This window comes from Hyperolius riggenbachi, chromosome 8 (genome assembly GCF_040937935.1).
Source record: "Hyperolius riggenbachi isolate aHypRig1 chromosome 8, aHypRig1.pri, whole genome shotgun sequence".
In the NCBI taxonomy this organism is placed as follows: domain Eukaryota; kingdom Metazoa; phylum Chordata; class Amphibia; order Anura; family Hyperoliidae; genus Hyperolius; species Hyperolius riggenbachi.
This window is the reverse complement of record NC_090653.1, coordinates 146,813,473-146,834,945: the sequence shown is the minus strand read 5'-3', so window position 1 is coordinate 146,834,945 and position 21,473 is coordinate 146,813,473.

Sequence of the window (21,473 nt, the reverse complement as noted above, 5' to 3'; positions counted from 1 at the left end):
CCACCTCATACGTCTGAGTTAGGTGGCGATAGTATGGACGTAACGTGTGAGGAGGGGGATGATGAACCACCTAAAGTTGGTGCAGTTGAGGAGGTGTCTGAGGAAAGCGAAGCTGGCCAGGAGGATTATGATGACGATTATACGGATACCACATATGTTCCCGGTAGAGGAGATGACCAAGGGGACAGTTCAGAGGAGGAGTCAGAGAGGAGTAGGAGGAGACGATTCCATGATAGAAGCAGAGGGAGCTTGTCCTCAGAAACAGCTGGGGGCAGTGTCCGGCGCCATGTATTGCCAGCTATGGCCAGCCAGCCAACATGCCCTTCAACGTCAGCTGCTGATGCCACCGTAGTGCCATCACCCCAGGGGGGCTCAGCGGTTTGGAAATTTTTACACGTGTGTGTGTGTCTCAGATCGGAGCAAAGCCATCTGTTGTCTCTGCCAGCAAAAATTGAGCCGTGGAAAGGCCAACTCTCACGTAGGGACAAGTGCCTTACGAAGGCACCTGGAGAGAAGGCACAAACAGCTATGGCAAGAACATATTTATAATATGCAAACTGCGCCCACTGAAATCCATCTACAACCTTTGTGAATCTAGAGTATTCGCTGTCAAAGAGTCCACAGTCCGGAAATATATAAATTTGTATGACAGCACTCCTCTTCTTATATCCTTACAACCTGAAAAATAAAACACAGCTCCACATAGTGCATTACTGCCGAATTCTCAATGTCTATATCAAACACCTCAAAAGTGCCAAATGAGTGCTCGTTTGTGCTCCACTTCTAGTGCACTAGAAGTGGAGCACAAACGAGCACTCATTTGGCAGTTTTGGGGTGTTTGATATAGACAAGACATTGAGAATTCGGCAATAATGCACTATGTGGAGCTGTGTTTTATTTTTCAGGTTGTAAGGATATAAGAAGAGGAGCGCTGTCATACAAATTTATATATGGCAAGAACACCTGAGGAAAAGCAGCACCCCTCAAAAGACAAGCCACCCTCCTTCTCCTCTTCCTCCTTCAGGTGCATCGTCTTCATCCACTTTCTCCCGTTCACCTTCACAGCCACCCTCCTCCACACCGCCTCTTCCCTTCAGCGGTTCCTTCTCCTCTGCCCACAGCAGTACTCAGCTGTCCGTGAAGGAAGTATTTGAGCGTAAGAAGCAAATGTCTGCCAGTCACCCTCTTGCCTGGCGTCTGACAGCTGGCGGGGCGGAACTATTAGCTTGCTAGCTATTACCATACAAGCTGGTGGAGTCGGAGGCTTTCCGTAAGTTTGTGGCCATTGGTACACCGCAGTGGAAGATACCAGGCCGCAATTATTTTTCACAAAAGGCCATACCCAAACTGTACCGTGCAGTTGAGAGGCAAGTGGTGTCATCTCTGGCACACAGCGTTGGGTCAAGGGTCCACCTGACCATGGATGCCTGGTCTGCCAAGCGCGGGCAGGGCCACTACATTACATACACAGCCCATTGGGTCAACCTGGTAACCGATGGCAGCAAGCAGGGAGTACGTGGCTGCGCAGCGGACCGACTTGTCACACCTCCACGGCTTGCAGGCAGGCCTCCAGCCACCTCCTCTCCACCTGCTACCACCGCTTCGCTGTCATCATCCTCCTCCTCCTCCTCCTTGGCTGGTGCCGCGATCTCCTCTCCAGCTACACAGCCCCAGCACCCCAAGGCCTATGCTGCATGCCAGGTATGAGTGTGTCACGCAGTGTTAGACATGTCTTGCCTGAAAGCGGAGAGTCACACTGGAGCAGCTCTCCTGGCTGCTCTTAACAAACAGGAGGAGGGTTACTGCCAGTGGTACCTTGATTGCGTTGTGCAGCCACATCACCCTTAAACGCATTGTAAAGCATCATCGACAGCTTGTTCTGCAAGTGCTGCATCCTTTCCGCCTTCTGTTGAGTTGGTAACAGGTCCGCCACTTTGTGCCTGTACCGAGGGTCTAGTAGCGTGGCCAACCAGTAGTGTTGGGCGAACAGTGTTCGCCACTGTTCGGGTTCTGCAGAACATCACCCTGTTCGGGTGATGTTCGAGTTCGGCCGAACATCTGATGGTGTTCGGCCAAACTGTTCGGCCATATGGCCGAACTAAGAGCGCATGGCCGAACGTTCCCCGAACGTTCGGCTAGCGCTGTGATTGGCCGAACGGGTCACTTGTAGTGTTGGGCGAACATCTAGATGTTCGGGTTCGGGCCGAACATGGTCGCGATGTTCGGGTGTTCGAGCCGAACTCCGAACATAATGTAAGTCAATGGGGACCCGAACTTTCGTGCTTTGTAAAGCCTCCTTACATGCTACATACCCCAAATTTACAGGGTATGTGCACCTTGGGAGTGGGTACAAGAGGAAAAAAAATTTAGCAAAAAGAGCTTATAGTTTTTGAGAAAATCGATTTTAAAGTTTCAAAGGGAAAACTGTCTTTTAAATGCGGGAAATGTCTGTTTTCTTTGCACAGGTAACATGCTTTTTGTCGGCATGCAGTCATAAATGTAATACAGATAAGAGGTTCCAGGAAAAGGGACCTGTAACGCTAACCCAGCAGCAGCACACGTGATGGAACAGGAGGAGGGCGGCGCAGGAGGAGAAGGCCACGCTTTGAGACACAACAACCCAGGCTTTGCATGAGGACAAGAAGCGTGCGGATAGCAATTTGCATTTTGTCGCCATGCAGTCATAAATGTAATACAGATGAGAGGTTCAATAAACAATAAACAGTAATTGGTGTTGTCCAGAATGCGCACAATGCGTGGGTCGCGTTCAATGCAGTCCTAGGCCGAAGAGGTCATAGCCTAGGGTCACAAAAACCTGTTTATTTGGGCAATTTCAATGGTAGTTATGCTGACGTACATAAATCTCAGCCATGGCCGTTAGCAACGTCTGAATTTCACGAAATGTCTCATGCAGGTAGAAGACATATTGTTAGACTTGGATTCCAAAGATGGGGTCCCTACATCTCTGCAAACCAGAGTTACAGGGGTCCAAAATTGGTAAAATCCCCCATAGGCTTTCATTGCCTCCCTATTTCACTTTCCAAAATCTCACATCTTTTCAAAGGGCAATTGCTCAGCAGTGGCAAATTTTCTAGCATTGTAGGGACCCTTAGGGGGAACATGACTGGTGAGTTTCGGGCCCCTAGGCCAAAGAGGTCATAGCCTAGGGTCACAAAAACCTGTTTATTTGGGCAATTTCAATGGTAGTTATGCTGACGTACATAAATCTCAGCCATGGCCATTAGCAACGTCTGAATTTCACGAAATGTCTCATGCAGGTAGAAGACATATTGTTAGACTTGGATTCCAAAGATGGGGTCTCTACATCTCTGCAAACCAGAGTTACAGGACTCCAAAATTGGTAAAATCCCCCAAGATTGTGTCCTTGTACTGTAATGATACAGGTACTGGGTGACGGCTTTCTCCTGGTCTAGCAGGCGAGAGAACATCAGCAGGGTGGAATTCCAGCGAGTCGGGCTATCGCAAATGAAATCAGGCGTCTCACCGGCAAGTTGTTTCTACGCTGAATGTCCGCAAAGCGTGCCATGGCCTTGTAAGAGCACCTGAAATGCCCACACAACTTCCTGGCCTGCTTCAGGACGTCCTCTAAGCCTGGATACTTGGACACAAATCTTTGCACGACCAGATTCAGCACATGTGCAAGCAGGGTATGTGTGTCAGCTTTCCCAAATTCAACGCAGCAATGAGATTGCTGCCGTAGTCACACACCACGTTGCCGATCTTTTACGCAAACTGAACCTTGCGCGAAGGTTCGCGAACCGAAAATGGGAGGTTCGCGATATCTCTAGTGCTTAATGGCAAAGCCCCCATATGTGGAATTGTCCCCAAAGTTGCTACAAAATTGCTACATATGTCAACTTAAAATTTTTTTTTTGCATTTCTACAACTAATTTTTGTAAAAAAACAATGACTTTTTAAATAAAATCATAACGTAATTTACGTTCTACACACTGGGTATGAATTGGACATAAAATGTGTTACTGGCTGTTAGGGATGGTTGGGATTCGCGATTTCTGATTCCGTGTAAATCATGATTTCCGCTGATGCCGATTACGGATTCCATGGAATTCCGAGTGGGGAGGTCTTTCTTGCATTCTCTGATTGGCCAAATATTTCTGAGTTGACTTAGCAGTCTCTGATTGGATCAGTGCTTCAGAGTTCTGTGAATGGGCTAAAATTACAGAGTTGTGGTCATGCGGTATTTCTGCAGAAATCTGGTTTCAGATTTCTGTTTTCCGATTTTCAAGACTTTTTTTTTTTTTTTTTTTGGTAATTTTTTGCATTCTCTGAGTGGCCAAATACTTCTGAGTTGACTCTGAATTGTCTGATTGGTCCAATGCTTCTGAGAAAAATGGATAAAATTACGAAGTTGAGGTAATGCTGTATTTCCGCAGAAATCGGAACACAGAAACGTAATTTCTGCTGAGCCATCCCTACTGGCTTTCTTTAGTCAGTTATTCAAGCAACGTATACATTGTTGGTTTAGATGATGCAATAAAAGTTTAGTAAATACACCTCAGTGGTTCCACACCATTTATAAAGGTGTTGAAAAGGACTGCTTTACTGATGTTTTTTTTTTTTTTTTTTCTGCAGCTGTACCTATTGGATTCCTTGCCTGCAGCTGTACCCTTGCAGAAGTAGTTGGAGATCTGTGTGTTAGGTGAATGCTCAGCTCATCCCTGGTGCTGGCAGTGAGCTGAAGTTTTGGAAAGCTTAATTCTTTCTTCTAACTTCTTTGTCATTTCAGTATTAAATAGCATAAATTAGTCGAGCAATAGAACATTTTCATTTTTATTTTTAACGCTCATCGTTCAACCTTTCACAGTAAATGAAACACATAACCAGCAGCAAATAAAAGGCTGCCGAGAAATATCAGGCATCTAGCGAGAGACATTAATCCTGAATTTTTTAGAAGAATGAAAGATGCTTTCCTTGTGAACATGAAATGCTTCTTTAATTTTAAATCAATCTATTCACTCATGCAAACAAAACAGCTTCACCCTGTAGCACAGATAGACACATGGATGTCATCCAGAGGGATAGCCTTACGTTGTTTGACATCTGCCAGCAACATCTGTGTACTTTTGGAAAGTCTGTGAATCACACAGTATGAGCTCTGTATCCTTAGCCTAGATTTGTTTCCTCCTGAGGATCAACCCCTTCACTGCCGAAAATCCCTGGCAATGCATTGTCAAACATGACTATATGCACTAAAACAGTTTGACTGGTCATTGATGTCACCGGGGGCTCACTGCTGGAACTTTCTGGTGTAGCTTTCACAAAGTAAATATTAAATGTGTAGCACTTGACTTAGGCCTTATGGGTCTGTAATGATAATAGACAACACAAGACACAGAACATTTATATCGCCCCTTTCTCCTGGCAGCCTGAAGTACCAGAGCTGCAGCCACTAGGACACGTTCTAAGGGCAGTGACAGTGTGTCTTGACCAAGGTTTCCTCATTGAATAGGTCTTGGCTTACTGAACAGGATGAGTCAACAACATTCAAACCCAGGTTTCCTCTGTCAGAGGCAAAGCATGTGGAGAACTCCTGCACAGGGATATGTATAACTGAAATTAACAAGCTACTCATTCATAAAGACTGGTACTAAGGGTGTTCTTGGTAAAGGCCAAGGAAGCCAATGCAATGAGGACTGTCTTTGCTGATAATTTGGCATGTATACAGGTGTCTCACAAGGTCTTACAAGGTTGCTTAATGATGATGAAGCATGCCAGATCTTTAAGTGATAATTCCCTGTCTTTACAAAGTGTGGATATACATAAATGTATGATCTCAGTCTTTATGGAGTGTAATATCTATGTACTATTTTAGGGCATTTAGATTAACTGATTAACCAAGTTCAGGGGGATTGGGATCGGCACCAATGATGGCATATGTAGGACCGATATTTAATGTTGGGAGTGGAATGAGGTATATAGGGGATAAGGGGTAGGGTAAAATGTTGGGTACAAAGGTTATTGAATAGTATACGGCAAATGAGGAATTGTATTGATGTGCATTTACTGAAATTGGAACTTGTGAAAATGTATTTCACAAGAGAACATCTCTTGAAAGAAAGCCCAGGTAAAAAGTTTACTGAATTGAGGTACGATCACTTGAAAGGGAACCAAAAAGAGAAAATATAGTTAGAGACTTAACTCCGTAGTAGGAGACCTCTGGATTGTCCAAATGCTTCCTGTATCCTCTCACACCACTTTCCAGTGCAGAGTACCTTTATACCTGTTCAACAAAAGCTTGTCAAATAGATCTCTTCTGGCTGTGCTCCTAGCCATGGATAAACGTATCCAGAAAGTCTATGCAGTGCAGTTTGTAGGCTAAAATGCACCCAGGGTGAGGGTGTAAAAATTGTGCCCCCCCCCCCCCCGAGCAAGGTATGGGTACCCGCAGTATAGGTTAGCCAGGTCTAGTTGCAGTTAGTATAGGTCCCCCAGTATAGGTAGCCAAGAATAGGTACCCCAGTATAGGTAGCCAGGCATAGGTGAGCCAGTATAGTTGCCCCTGCTATAGGTTAGCCAGGTAGGTGCCTCCAGTATAGGTAGCGAGTATAGTTGCCCCCAGTATAGGTTAGATAGACAGGCGCCCCCGGTATAAGTTAGATAGGTAGGTGCCCCTGTACAGGTTAGCTAGGTGGGTGCCTCTAATATAGGTAGCCATAATAGTTGCCCCCAGCATAGGTTAGATAGGTAGGTGCCCCCAGTATAGGTTATTTAGGTAGGTGCCTGCAATATAAGTAGCCAGTATAGTTGCCACCTGTACAGGCTGGGTAGGTAGGTGCCTCCAATACAGGTTAGATAAGTGCCCCCAGTATAGGTTAGATAGGTAGCTGCCCCCCCAGTATAGGTTAGATAGGTAGCTGCCCCCCCCAGTATAGGTTAGATGGGTAGCTGCCCCCCAGTATATTTTAGATAGGTAGGTGCCCCTCAGTATAGGTTAGATTAGGTAGCTGCCCCCAAGTGTAGGTTAGATAGGTAGCTGCCCCCTAGTGTAGATTAGATAGGTAGGTGCCCCCCAGTGTATGTTAGATTAGGTAGGTGCCCCCCAGTATAGGTTAGATAGGTAGCTGCCCCCCAGTATAGGTTAGATAGGTAGCTGCCCCCCAGTGTAGCTTAGATTAGGTAGCTGCCCCCCAGTGTAGGTTAGATTAGGTAGACGCCCCCCAGTATAGGTTAGATAGGTAGCTGTCCCCTATAATGGAGGGGGGAGCCGGAGCCACGGGGAGGGCAGCCCGACCTCTCCCTCCCTCTCCCGGGCCGCCCTCCGTGCTCCCCCCTCAGATGCAGAGCGAGCAGCCGGGAAGGGCTGTTTACAACTCACCTGCCTGGCTCCAAGAACCCCTCTCTCGCCGCCGGTCTTCTCCTATCTGCCTACACGCTGATACACACGCTGCTTACGGCTAAACAGGAAGCAGCGTATATCAGCATGTATACAGAAAAGAGACAGGCGGCGAGAGAGCAGCGCTTGGAGCCAGGGAGGTGAGTTGTAAACAGCGCTACCTGGCTGCTCGCTCTGCATCTGAGGGGGGAGCACGGAGGGCGGCCCAGGAGAGGGAGGGAGAGGTCAGGCTGCCCTCCCCGTGGCTCCGGCTCCCCCCTCCATCACAGCGCCCCCCTCCCAACAGCGCCCCGGGCGGCGGCATGCCCTGCACGGCCCTAGAAACGGGCCTGAGTCTATGATGCTAATTTTCAGAGTTAATCACAAAGCCACAAAGCATGCTTTATTGTTTTTTGTTTTTGTTTCAAGTCTAAGCTGCAATAGTTTGCTACTTTCCCAAGTTAAATAGTGCTATCATCACAGTATAATACACTCTTTTTCTCTCTCTTTCTTTCGTTTGTTTGTTTGTTTGTTTGTTTGTTTGTTTCTTTCTTTCTTTCTTTGTTTTTTCCTTCCTTCCTTCCTTCCTTCCTTCCTTCCTTCCTTCCTTCCTTCCTTCCTTCCTTCCTTCCTTCTTTCCTTCCTTCCTTCCTTCCTTCCTTCCTTCCTTCCTTCCTTCTCTATCAAAAGAGTAGTGCTGCCCACCCATAGTACAGTAGTGATATATAGGGCCTGATTCACAAAGCGGTGCAAACTTTTTCGCGGACTTTTGCGCTCGCAAAGTGCCGCGATTCACGCGATCGCGTACTTTTGAGCGCGCAAAAGTCCGCGATCACGCGAATCGCGGCACTTTGCGAGCGCAAAAGTCCGCGAAAAAGTTTGCACCGCTTTGTGAATCAGGCCCATTGTGTCTAACTAAACACTATCTCTCTATTTACAGCTTAGTATCACTTCAGTGTAGCATCTCTATTGCACCATTCGGGATTTTACCTTCCTTTTAACTACTTTCTCCCTCAACCCAGATCTCTCATACATCACTAACCATCTAATCTAGGATTGCATTCTCTACTCCTCATACACACACTAACTGCATACATCACCACCATCTTCAGGCAAGAAATCAGGCAAAAACACTCAAAACAGACCTCCTCTATTCCCGCTCTTTCCTCCTCCCCTTTTGTAACAATTCAAAGGTTTTGTGAGTTCTTGATAAAATTCCTTGTAAGTTTCCATATATTTTCATCACTGTCATACCATCTGTGTTCACAGAACAGAGCCATTTTACTAACCCATTCTTCTAATGTGGGGAAAATGAGTTTTTCCACTTTGACGCAATCAAGCTTTTAGCAATGATGGTCCTTATTTCTTTGATAAGATTGAAACCTGGGCTATCATGTTTCTCTGAATAACTGAAAGTAGCCTCTGGGGCTGTGAGATCAAAATCTTCTCCCAAAACTTTTTGTGAAAAGACTACCATCTCGTCCCAAAATGTTCTCATTATGGGGCGTGTCCACCACATATGTATCTCAGTTCCTCCTGCCAGACCACACCTCCAGCATGTGCTACCCTGATGACAGATTCTATGTAACCTTGCTGGTGTTAGGTACCATCTGGTGATTGTTTTAAATTGAGTCAATTTTAACCCTGAGTCTGGGACCTTCCAGTTGTTTGTCCATATTTTTGGCCATTTAATTTTAAGGGTTGGATCAAGTTCTGTTTCCCACTTCGCACAGTATGAGGGTAGTAGGGCATAGTACACTGTAGATCTTATAAATTCATAGAGTTTTGATAATGCTTTAGGGATCATTTTGTTTAAAAAAAATCTGTTTCTTGAAAGTGTTCAAAGTTTTTCTCACCGACCTTTTTTTTTTAAATCTATTTTGTGCAAGTAACTGTGCATTTGTATCAAAGCCCACAGCTCTCTGCCTTTAAGGTGGGCAACTAAGCTGCAGTGGTGGGTCGAAATTTTGCATGTGCGAAATTTTGCATCCAAATTCGCATTTACGCATCGTAATGCGAAATTTCGGGGAAAATCGTAATTGATTTTATATGTATTAGTAGTATTTCATAATTTCGCATAATTTTTGAAATTTTGTGCCGACTTTATTGGTTAATACCAAAACCCCCATACATGCTATTGCTACAAAAATTGGTACATATGTTAAGGAGAATATTAGGTACAGGGCAGAAAGAATTTTTGAAAAATAAATTGTCGTTTTTGAGAAAATCGATTTCAAAAATGTAAAGAAAAATGGTTTTTAAACTGTCATTTTTCAAAGTTTAAAAACCATTTTTTTCTCAAAAATGATATGGTCTTTTTGGAAAAAAAATATTCTTGTACCCATTATTCCCTTTAACATAGGTAGCAATTTTGGTGTCAATAGCATGTTTGGGGGCTTTGCTATTAACCTCCAAAGTCGGCACAATTACATAAAATTTCGTGAAAATTACGCAAATTTGTATGCGAAATTGTGAATGACTGCAAAAGCAATTTAAGTTGCTAATCGTAATTACGTATAGGCATAATTGTGAAAAATTATGTGAAATTTAGCGAAATCGTTATTTTGCTGATTACGATCATCACTGCTAAGCTGGGAATTCCTAGTGTGTGGTCGTCTCTAAGATTTATGATGCATGTTCCATACTTAATTGATTTTTAATGAACTAGTTAATGTTTCCCAGGTGGAATCCCAGGGTTATTAGCTAACTAGGTCAGAGGGGGATGTACCAGTCAACCTATGCCATTTCAAGATTATCCAGTAAAAGGTTTTTAAGGTTGGTTTAATTAAAGGATATGAACACATTTTATACTGTTTATAAATATTACTAGGGATCCATGTAAAGATCATGTGTAAATTACATTCCTCTTTCTCCAACCACGGCCATACTTTTTTTGAGAGTTCATTTGAGGTCTCCACTTTCCAGTCCAGGACTCTGGTTAGGTGCACACTCATATAATAATATTTCACATCTGCCGGCTTGCCCATCTCCTGAACCCTCACTAGAAGTTTATAATTTATTCTTTGTTTTGATCTGCTCCATATAAACTTCTGAAAAATGTTGTGCCAATTTTGGAGCCATGAATTGGGGAGGGTCACCGGGAGACATCGTAATAAAAAAATAATTTATTCTGTTGTATTGACTGAATTATTGATTATATGCTAAAATTAAAAAGCCAGGATGCTAGTGGACAACCTTGCCTAACTCTGTTATAAATCCTGTAGGGCTTTGTTATATAACAATTGACCTTAACTCCAGTACTCTGATTTATGTATAGTTTCTCTATTAATTCAATAAAGTTCATGTCGAGGCCTAGTTTTTCTAAGATCGCAAACATGAAAACTCTTGACAGGCGGTCAAACGCTTTCTCCACATCTACTGCGACCAGCATTGGCTCCTCCCTCTCTGTTCTACATCTATGAATGAGATGTATTGCAGTGTAAATGTTTTCCTGGATTTGTTTATTTTTCTTAAAGCCTATTTGTGGTTACCCAATTATTTTTTCCGCAACTCTGTTTAATGTATTTGACAAAATTTTGGAATAGATTTTAACGCCACAATTTATAAGGGAGATTGGCCTGAAGTGAGCACACTACATGCCAGATTTCCCCTGTTTTGGAATTAAAGAAATTATCGCTTTGTTAGTCTCGTCTGAAAATTATTTTTTGTCGTTTTTATAAGTGACAATTGACAAGATTACAGAAGAAAGGAGCCAGTACTAGAGATAAATGCTGATAGAATGGATAATTTGGTGGTCATTTCTTGGAATTCTAGCTCAGAGATAGGAGACCAAAATCTTTTGCATTCGATAGCTTTGATTTATCCTGATTGTATAAGCTTTCAAAATATGTTTTAAATGTTTTAGAGATACCATCTGTGTCATGTAAAACAATGCCTTCTTGATTCTTAATTTGATGAAAACAATTTTGATTTTTGATTATTTTTAAGTAGATCTGCAAACATTTTCCCAGACTTATTTTTCCCTTGCATATACGGTTTCTTCAGTTTTTCTTATATTCTTTGTCACATTTGCTATTTAGTATGTTATTTAGTTCAGCTCTTATTTCAGTTACCTTTAGTAAGGCTGTGGGAGACAAGGAGGTTTTATGCTGACTCTCAGCGAATTATAGAGCAGACAGAAGGTCTGAGATTTTTTTTCTTTCCTTTTTCTACTTTTAATATTAATCAGAACTCCTCTGATGACGCATTTTAATGCGTCCCATAGGATGGTTGGTGATGACACGGATGACTGGTTTATGTGTATAAAATCCTTAATCGTCACCTCTTCTTCCTCTAGCAAGGTTGAGTCAAGTCTCCAAAGTTTTTAGTTACGAGTTTTAGGCCTAATGACAATGTTAATATTACAGGTGCATAATCAGAAAACTTTATACGTCCAATGCACGCATCCCTCACAGATGTAATGGGATTTTGAGGTAATAAAAAATCTAGTCTTGAGTAAGACTGATGAGCGTGTGAATAAAATGTATAGTCATTGTCTCCAATATTTTTAATTCTCCAAATATCCACAAGTTTTAATTTTATTAGGGCTTCTCTAAAAAGGCCTATCTCTTTTGGAGATGTAAGAGTGACCTTTCAGGGTATCATGCTTAGGGGCAATAATAAGGTTGAAGTCTCCTCCGACAATGACTACCTCCTTCTGATTTATTGATGACTTTATGAATAAACTTAAAGAGAATCTGTACTGTAAAAATTTTACTTAAATAAACGTACCAGCCAGTTTGTTGTCTTCTCCTAGCCCCCTCTATGACAGTTTTGCCGCTTCCCGCTGCTTTCTTGGTGATAAAATCACTGTTTTATTCATTGTTTTTGTAAACCATGAAGATGGCGGGCAAACAGGATATACATCATCAGAGCAGGTGCCCGTTTGCAGTGGCTCCTCTCAAGCCTGACTTGACTGCTGGAATGTTAGTCCCATTTGTTGCCTTAGCTGCTTGTCTACGCTTTGAGCTGATCTTTCTGCACTCACAGCTGTTCACAAGGTCACAGCTCTGTGAGCCTCCACACCCCCCCCCCGCGATCGGGGCATGCTCCCCCCTTATGCCTGCGACCCCATAGGGGGGCCGTATTGCGGCATGTTCGGGGGTCCCATTGACTTCCATTGAGTTTTCAGTCTCACGTCCTCTTCAGTCTCACGTCCTCTACGTGATGACGCATACGAGGGTACGCGTCACGCGTACCCTCGTATGCGTCATCACGTAGAGGACGTGAGGTCAGAGAAAGGGCGGAAGTACCACAAGGGTACTACCGCTGAACCGCCCGCTGCCCGGCCTCAACGCGTCCTAGTCGGACTCCTCATCCTCACTCACACCACTGCCAGCCAGCCACTGCAGCCAGCCACCGGTACTACTAACTTTCAGAAAACTTTTTTATGGGGAAGCGGGCAGAGGGGGGAGCACTAGCGGAGGGGGTGCGGGGAATTTCCGACCCCCCCGCGATCGGGGCATGCTCCCCCCTTATGCCTGCGACCCCATAGGGGGGCCGTATTGCGGCATGTTCGGGGGTCCCATTGACTTCCATTGAGTTTGGGGTTCGGGCCGAACATGCCGAACATCTGGCCCATGTTTGGCCTGTTCGGCCCGAACCCGAACATCCAGGTGTTCGCCCAACACTAATCACCGTCTATTTACATAGTGCAGCGCTGCGATCAGCAGTAGCGCTGCGATCAGCAGCAGTGCTGCACTGGGGACAAGAGAGCGATCGGCTCTCATAGGCAAAAGCTTATGGCAGCCAATCACATGATTGGCTGGCTGGGGGGAGGGAGGGTATTGGAGGAAAGAAGAGAAATAATGACGAAGTAAAAAATATTTTTAAAAAGCGAACATAAATATTGATAAAAAAAACTGGGGGGCGATCAGACTCCACCAACAGAGACCTCTGTTGGTGGGGGGAAAGGGGGGGGGAAATCACTTGTGTACTGTGTTGTGCGGCCCTGCAGCTTGGCCTTAAAGCTGCAGTGGCCATTTTAGTAATAATCAGCCTGGTCTTTAGGGGGGTTTACCACTGTGGTCATCAAGTGGTTAAAAAGGTGCTTGACCTTTGTTGGGGACATGAATGTTTGCCGGTGTCATATGAAACCCGTTAACCCTCCCCAGCACAATAAGCTCCCTGGCATTTTTGTCTTTATATATTTCATCTACTGTAAAGTCCAGACCTGATCTCACCACAATTGCAACCCCACAAGTTTTTCTCTCCTTGTTATAGTTGTTAATCCAGTTTTTTATATCTCTTATCAAAAATGTTTGGGCTTTCCCTAGTTTAAAGAGGAACTCCAGTGAAAATAATGTAGTAAAAAAAGTGCTTCATTTTTTACCATAATTATGTATAAATGATTTAGTCAGTGTTTGCTCATTGTAAAATCTTTCCTCTCCCAGATTCACATTCTGACATTTATTACATGGTGACATTTTTACTGTGGGCAGGTTATGTAGCTGTTTCTAGCTGTTCTGGCTGTTAGAGACAGCTGTAAACAGCCATTTCCTGTCTGTGAACCTTGTTACATTGTGGCAGTTTTCCCAGAGTACCGCGGTACTCAGAGCTTCTTGTGGGAGGGGTTTCAGCACAAAATCAGTCACACAGCACCCCCTGATGGTCTGTTTGTGAAAATCATTATATTTCTCATGTAAAAGGGGGTAACAGCTACTGATTGGGATAAAGTTCAATTCTAGGTTGGAGTTTCTCTTTAAAGTGTTTATTGTAAGAAGGCAATATCAATTTTATTTTTAATAATTATTCTATTCTTTTTCTTTTGCACCCAGAATTGTCTCTCTTCACATTAATTGTAAGATTTTTTTAAATTAATCATTTTTTATTAACGTGGTTGCATGGTGAAGTGATGGGGTGATGATACTGCACACCAGATGAACCTGCAATAAGGGAGGTGAGGGGGTCAAATCAATCAAAAACAATCTTCCATATAAACTCACAAACACACATCTTCACCCACAAACACACATCCCTTCCGCATTTACACCAAAGGTTCTTGTCTGACTTGTCACCACCATGGTAACACTTTGTATCAGACTTCTTCATTCCCAAAGTTACAAAGAGCAACTTTGGGACATGTCCGGAGACTAGTTCAGGTTTGTGTCATTGCCAGGGCTGGATTTGTACGTTTTACTGCCCTAGGCCAACTATGACCAGCCATCCCCTGACCAACTGCAAATCCCCCCCCCCTCCCCCCCCCCCCCCACACACACACACACACACACACACACAATTTTCTCCCAGCAAACCTATGCAGTCTTAAAGTGGACCTGAAGTCTTGCACAGGACAATAGGAAAAAATAGACAAATACATCCTCTATGTACTATGTTTTTAGCCTGTTTAATTGTGTCTAATCACAAGTCGTAATTTGATCTCTCCTCTGTCAGCTGATTGTCACAGCAGATAAGCTCTTTTGAAAGCACAGGATGTTAACAACATGGAAGCAGGAAGTAGCCACTCTGCAGGTTTATTGCAGGATTTTTATCAGCTGTAACAAAAAAAGTGTTTCTTTAAATTTTATTATACTGTCGCGTATCTTTTAAAGCAGAGAGGAAGTTCAGAGTTCAGGTCCACTTTAAAGGTTGCCCCCACCCCGGATCACTTCCTGGCCACCCGTTCATTGGACACCCAAGTCTCTCTCAGGATGTGAGAACGGCGATTGGCTGCTGAACATGCAGTGCACACAATGGAAAAACAAATCTGATCCGTGCTAGAGAGGGGGATAGCCGAGCAGCTGCTGATTCTCCTTCCACAGTCAGTCCAACACATGCAGAGCCCAGCCCGTCCAGTCCGCCCTGCTGCTAGCTAATGCCTATGTAATGCAGGGAGGCCGTGAACGGAGCGGGTCTGGCTGCACACTGCAGCAGATGTATTGTATGTTAATGGAGGAGAGAAACAGAGGAGGGAAGTGTGCAAGCTGCAGTTGGCATGTGGCTGCAGCCTGATTGAATTAATTAACCAGATGCTACTCTCTGCCCTGCTCCATACAATTACAGCCCATTAGTCGCCCCAAAACACTGCTAAAATTCTGGCGCCCTAGGCCTTGGCCTAGGTGGTCTTGCCAGAAATCCAGCCCAGGTCATCGCATACCAGCTTTCTGAGGCATTACACATCTCCTCCCAGCCAAGAATTTGGATGGGAGGCAAGCACGGTCCTGAGATAAACTTATCTAGTTGCTCACAGTCATTAAAAATGGCGATTTTCCTATCTATCATTGCTCTAAGGGAGAGTGGGTAGAACCTTTCTTTTTTAAAATGTCTTCTAATAATGGTTTGAGTCATCTGCATTAATCGTCCTTTTTGATAAATCTGAAAAAAAGTTCAATATTCCAACTTTTAAATTGCAATGGATGAGTTTTGGCAAGAATTTGTTCTTTTTCCTGAAAAAGGTGTACCCTGCAAAGGATATCTGTGCTTTTTTTGTTCCTGATGGGTCCTTTCTCTGCTGATTCTATGTATTCTGTCATATGTAAATTTTAGTTTCATTGCCTATTATATAGGTAAAAAAAAAGTTTTGTAAAAAATACCTTTTTTAGTTTTATTGCCTAAAATTTCCTTAAACTTTGGGTAACTTCTTGCAAGTCATTAGTTTGGCTGTTAGATGGGATTCCACATTTTAATATAGTTCCTTCGACTTTGATTTTCTAAATCATCCATTTTGTTAACAAGCTCTCTCCAGTGGTCATACATTCGGTCGAACATTTTTCTAAATTCTCAACTCTGTTTGATAACTGTGATGATTCTTCCTTAATAGATTCAGTAGAACTCATTGCTAACTGCCTCTTTAATGGCTACCTGCTCTGTCTCCACTACCGTCTCCTTAATTTTTGTCTTCACATTTTTAATTAAAGGCACACTATCAAACCAAGAGTTCTAAAATGACAATGTACAAGTAGTGTCTAAGTAGCTGTGTAAACATTTTCCTACTTTACATGTTAAATATCAGAAGCAAAAGCTTTAATTCAGAGATTATGGCGGCCATTTTTATTTACCTTTAAACAATGCCAGTTGTCCAGTGTCCTGCTGTTTTTGTATGCATCGATCGTGTCTGAATCACTCACCTGAACCAAGCATGCATCAAATCCATTCAAACTTCTGTCAAACATCTGATCTGCATGTTTGTTCAGGATGTATGATTAAAGGTATTAGAGGCAAGGATCAGTAGCATTGCCAGGCAATTTGCATTGCTTAAAAGGAAATACTATGTCAATCTCCATATCCCTCACACTTCAGGTGTCCTTTAAGCTTTACAAAACTATAATACTATACAATAACATTTGTAAAGCACTTTTCTCCCATAGGACCCAAAGGCACATATGCAATTCACTTTTTCACCTGAGTTTTCTCCTAGGAGATGACTTCCAGCACTTTTCAACTAAAAAAGTAGGTAAAAATTTTATATCAAAATTATCTTGAGTATTTTCTTGCTTTCTGGTGGCTTAAAAGCCATTTAATTAACTTTAAAAATATCACCTAGGAGAAAACTGAGGAGAAAAAGGGAATTGCATATGGGCCAAAGTGATCTCTCTATAAAACTACAGTGTGTTGGGGCTTGATTCAGTAAGACAAACACCATGCCTTATCCGAGTTAACACGCCTTATCAGGAAACTTGACAAGCAGCCTATAGGGCCAATCAAAGTGCGGGGATAATGTCCTTTAAAGTGATTGGACCCGCAGGCAGGGACGTGCAGAGGGTCCTTAAGTGGGGGGTGCCCAAATTTAAAAAAGGGGCCTGGCAACGCCTTCCCATGCATGCCCCCCCCCTCCTCGTTTCTGGCTAGGGGGGTATTGGTTGTCATGTGGGTGCTGAATGCAGATGCGGGGTGCCATGTGGGTTCTGGGTGTAAGTACTGATTGTCATGTGGGTTCTGGCTATGGGTGGGTATCGAGTATCATGCGGGTGTTGATTGCAAGTACTTAGTGCCATGTAAGATCTGGGTGCATGTACTGGATGTCATGTGGGTGCTGGGTGCAGGTACTGGGTGTGACATGGGTGCGAATACTTGGCGCCATGCCTGTACTGGGTCCTGGCTATGGGTGGGCTTTGGGCATCACATGGATTTTGAATGCAGGTACTTTGGGTATGGGTACGGGTTAAGTGGGTGCTTGGTAGGAGTATCAGGCAGACTTTGTGTCTCCTTCCAACCAACTCTTTTGGTGTCACCACACTCAAATCAGCAGTGATAGGTGCCCACTGTTAGAGTGGGCACAGTGGAGCCACGGACTCGCCTTTCATTACTGGGACCTCTGTCCCTCTTGATCAGCACCCAAGCTTTTCAGGCAAAGAAGAAGTGGTTACCAATATGCAGTGGTTGCTAAGCATTAGTAGATGCAAAACTGCAGTAAGTGCCAAGGTGCAGTGGGTGCCCAGATGCAGTAGATGGCAAGATGCAAAGGTTGTTTTTGTGCTAAGTTGCAGTGGGTGCCGAGATGCCAAAGTACAGTCTAGTCTGTGTCAAGCTGCTGTGGGTACCAAGGTCCAGTTTGTATTGGGAATTTATTTGCAGTGGGTGCTATGCAGTATTGGGTGCTGAATGAGTAGCAGATGGTGATAAACAATAGTGGGTGCCACCCATGTGAATGCTAATTGGTACAGGGAGCCATGTAAGTGTTGGACATGAGTGAGTAGGGAGTGCCATGTGTGCTCTGGGTGTGTGCCATGGGAGAGTGCTGAGTCTCATATGGGTTCGGACCAAGGATTGGGTACTGGGTGCTGTTTGAGTGCTCGCCATAGTCGGGTACTAGGTGCATATAATGGCTTTGGAGCTTAGTGCCGTTTGAGTACTGTGCCATGTGGGTGTTGATTATGGGGGTATGTGGGTCTTAGGTGCAAATACTGAGTGCCAAGTGGGTATTGGGAGTGAGTACATGGTGACATATGAGTGATGGGTGCTGGCTAGTGGTGTATTTGTTGTCATGTGGGTGCTAAAGGCTGAGTGCCATGTGGGTTCTGTGTGCTGGCGCAGGGTGTCATGTGGGTTCTGGCTATGGGTGGGTATCGAGTGTCATGCGGGTTTTGATTGCAAGTACTTAGTGCCATGTAAGATCTGGGTGCATGTACTGGATGTCATGTGGGTGCTGGGTGCAGGTACTGGGTGTGACATGGGTGCGAATACTTGGCGCCATGCCTGTACTGGGTCCTGGCTATGGGTGGGCTTTGGGCATCACATGGGTTTTGAATGCAGGTACTTTGGGTATGGGTACGGGTTAAGTGGGTGCTTGGTAGGAGTATCAGGCAGACTTTGTGTCTCCTTCCAACCAACTCTTTTGGTGTCTCCACACTCAAATCAGCAGTGATAGGTGCCCACTGTTAGAGTGGGCACAGTGGAGCCACGGACTCACCTTTCATTACTGGGACCTCTGTCCCTCTTGATCAGCACCCAAGCTTTTCAGGCAAAGAAGAAGTGGTTACCAATATGCAGTGGTTTGCTAAGCATTAGTAGATGCAAAACTGCAGTAAGTGCCAGGGTGCAGTGGGTGCCCAGATGCAGTAGATGGCAAGATGCAAAGGTTCTTTTTGTGCTAAGTTGCAGTGGGTGCCGAGATGCCAAAGTACAGTCTAGTCTGTGTCAAGCTGCTGTGGGTACCAAGGTCCAGTTTGTATTGGGTGTTTATTTGCAGTGGGTGCTATGCAGTATTGGGTGCTGAATGAGTAGCAGATGGTGATAAACAATAGTGGGTGCCACCCATGTGAGTGCTTATTGGTACAGGGAGCCATATAAGTGTTGGACATGAGTGAGTAGGGAGTGCCATGTGTGCTCTGGGTGTGTGCCATGGGAGAGTGCTGAGTCTCATATGGGTTCGGACCAAGGATTGGGTACTGGGTGCTGTTTGAGTGCTCGCCATAGTCGGGTACTAGGTGCATATAATGGCTTTGGAGCTTGGTGCCGTTTGAGTACTGTGCCATATGGGTGTTGATTATAGGGGTATGTGGGTCTTAGGTGCAAATACTGAGTGCCAAGTGGGTATTGGGAGTGAGTACATGGTGACATATGGGTGATGGGTGCTGGCTAGTGGTGTATTTGTTGTCATGTGGGTGCTAAAGGCTGAGTGCCATGTGGGTTCTGTGTGCTGGCGCAGGGTGTCATGTGGATTATGGCTGTATAGGTTTGTATCAACCATCATGTAGGTATTGATTGCAGGTACTCAATCCCTTGTGAGTTCTGGGTGCAAGTACTGGATGTCATATTGTGAGTGGTTCGTGTTTGTGCTGGGCACTAAGTGGAGGCTTAGTGCAACAGGAACTACTGCAGATGAAGCATGTGGGTGTTGGGTGCAGGTACTGGGTATCACATAGGTGCGAATACTTGGTGCCATGCCTTCACTGGGTGCTAGCTATGGGTGGGCATTGTGTGTTATGTGGGTTCTGAGTGCAGGTACTTTGGGTGGTAGTACTAGTTATGTGAGTGCAGATAGTGGGTGCCATGTGAAGGCGGTGTGCAGGTGTGAGTAGTGGGTGCCATGTAAGGGCTGGGTGCAAGTACTGTGCCATGTGGGTGTGAGTACTTGGTGCCAGCTATAGGGTGAAGGGGTGCAGGTACTGGGTGTCATGTGACTGTTTGAAGCAAATACTAAGTGCCATATTGAGGCCGGATGTGAGTATTGGGTGGAGGGTGCTTGGTGCAAGTACTGGGTGCTTCCTATAGTGGGGGTTACTGGTTGAGTGTAATGTGGGTGCTGAATATTGGTGGGATTGTTGTGGGTGCAAGGGGTGGGAGGACACTATGGGTACTGCTATGAATGGCATAGTTGCTGCTAGGGGAGGTAGAGGTCAGTGAGGTTTCTGGGGGAGGTAGAGCTCAGTGTGGGTGCTGAGGGAAGGGTAGGCCACTGTGGGTGCTGGGGGGGGGGGAGTAACTGTAGGTGCTGTGATAGGTAGAGGTCAATATGGGTGCTGGAGGAAAGGGAGGTCACTGTGGGTCCTTTGGGGGAGGTCACTGTGGGTCTTGGGGGAGGTAGAGCTCATTGTGGGTGCTGGAGGAAGGGGAGGTCACTATGGGTGCTGCTATGAATGGCATAGTTGCTGCTAGGGGAGGTAGAAGTCAGTATGGGTGCTGGGGGAAGGGTAGGTCACTGTGGGTGCTGTGGAAGGAAGAGATCTGTATGGGTGGTGGAGGAAGGGGAGGTCACTATGGGTCCTAGGTGGAGGGAGAGTTCAGTATGCCACACTAGGATTCCTGTCTAGACCTCTTCACTTGAAAGTGTCCCCGGCGAGGGCAGAGCTTCCCACGGGTGGGCGGGGCTTATCACGGTCGGGGCGGAGCTTGTTTTGCCAGCGAGAGGGGCCTTTTTTTGAAGGTTTTAAAAAGAGGGGGGTGCCTGGGCACCCAGAGCACCCCCCTCTGCACGTGCCTGCCCGCAGGGGCTCAGGGCAGGACGAGTTCGTCATTGCCAATTAGCAGGCATAAGTTTGTAGCACTCGCTATGCTACTCTGATAAGGCATGTTAGCTCTGATAAAACGTGTTAACTCTGATAAGGCATGCTATTGACTTAGTGAATAGAGATGGCTCGAACCTCTGATTTTCGGTTTGCGAACCTCAACGCGAACTTCCGCAAAAGTTTGGTTCACGAGAACTTTTGCGAACCACAATAGACTTCAATGGGGATGCGAACTTTGAAAACTAGAAACATTTATGCTGGCCACAAAAGTGATGGAAAAGATGTTTCAAGGGGTCTAACACCTGGAGGGGGGCATGGATGAGTGGGATAGACGCCAAAAGTCCTGGGCAAAAATCTGGATTTGACGCAAAGCAGCGTTTTAAGGGCAGAAATCATATTGCATGCTAAATTGGAGGCCTAAAGTGCTTTAAAACATCTTGCATGTGTATGCATCAATCAGGTAGTGTAATTAGAGTACTGCTTCACACTAACACACCAAACTTACTGTGTAACGCACCGCAAACAGCTGTTTGTGTAGTGACGGTTGTGCTAGACTGGTGCGCATCATGGCCAGAGTGCAGGCCGTGTCGGTTTTCAAGCCCATTTGGCCGCTGGGCTGAGGTATCTGAATGACAGAACAGTGACTGTTCAGCTGTTAAAATTTGGTCTGTCCACAATGAAGCAACAACCTTATTATCTTGGTTGTGACCCCCCCCCCCCCCACACCCGAGACA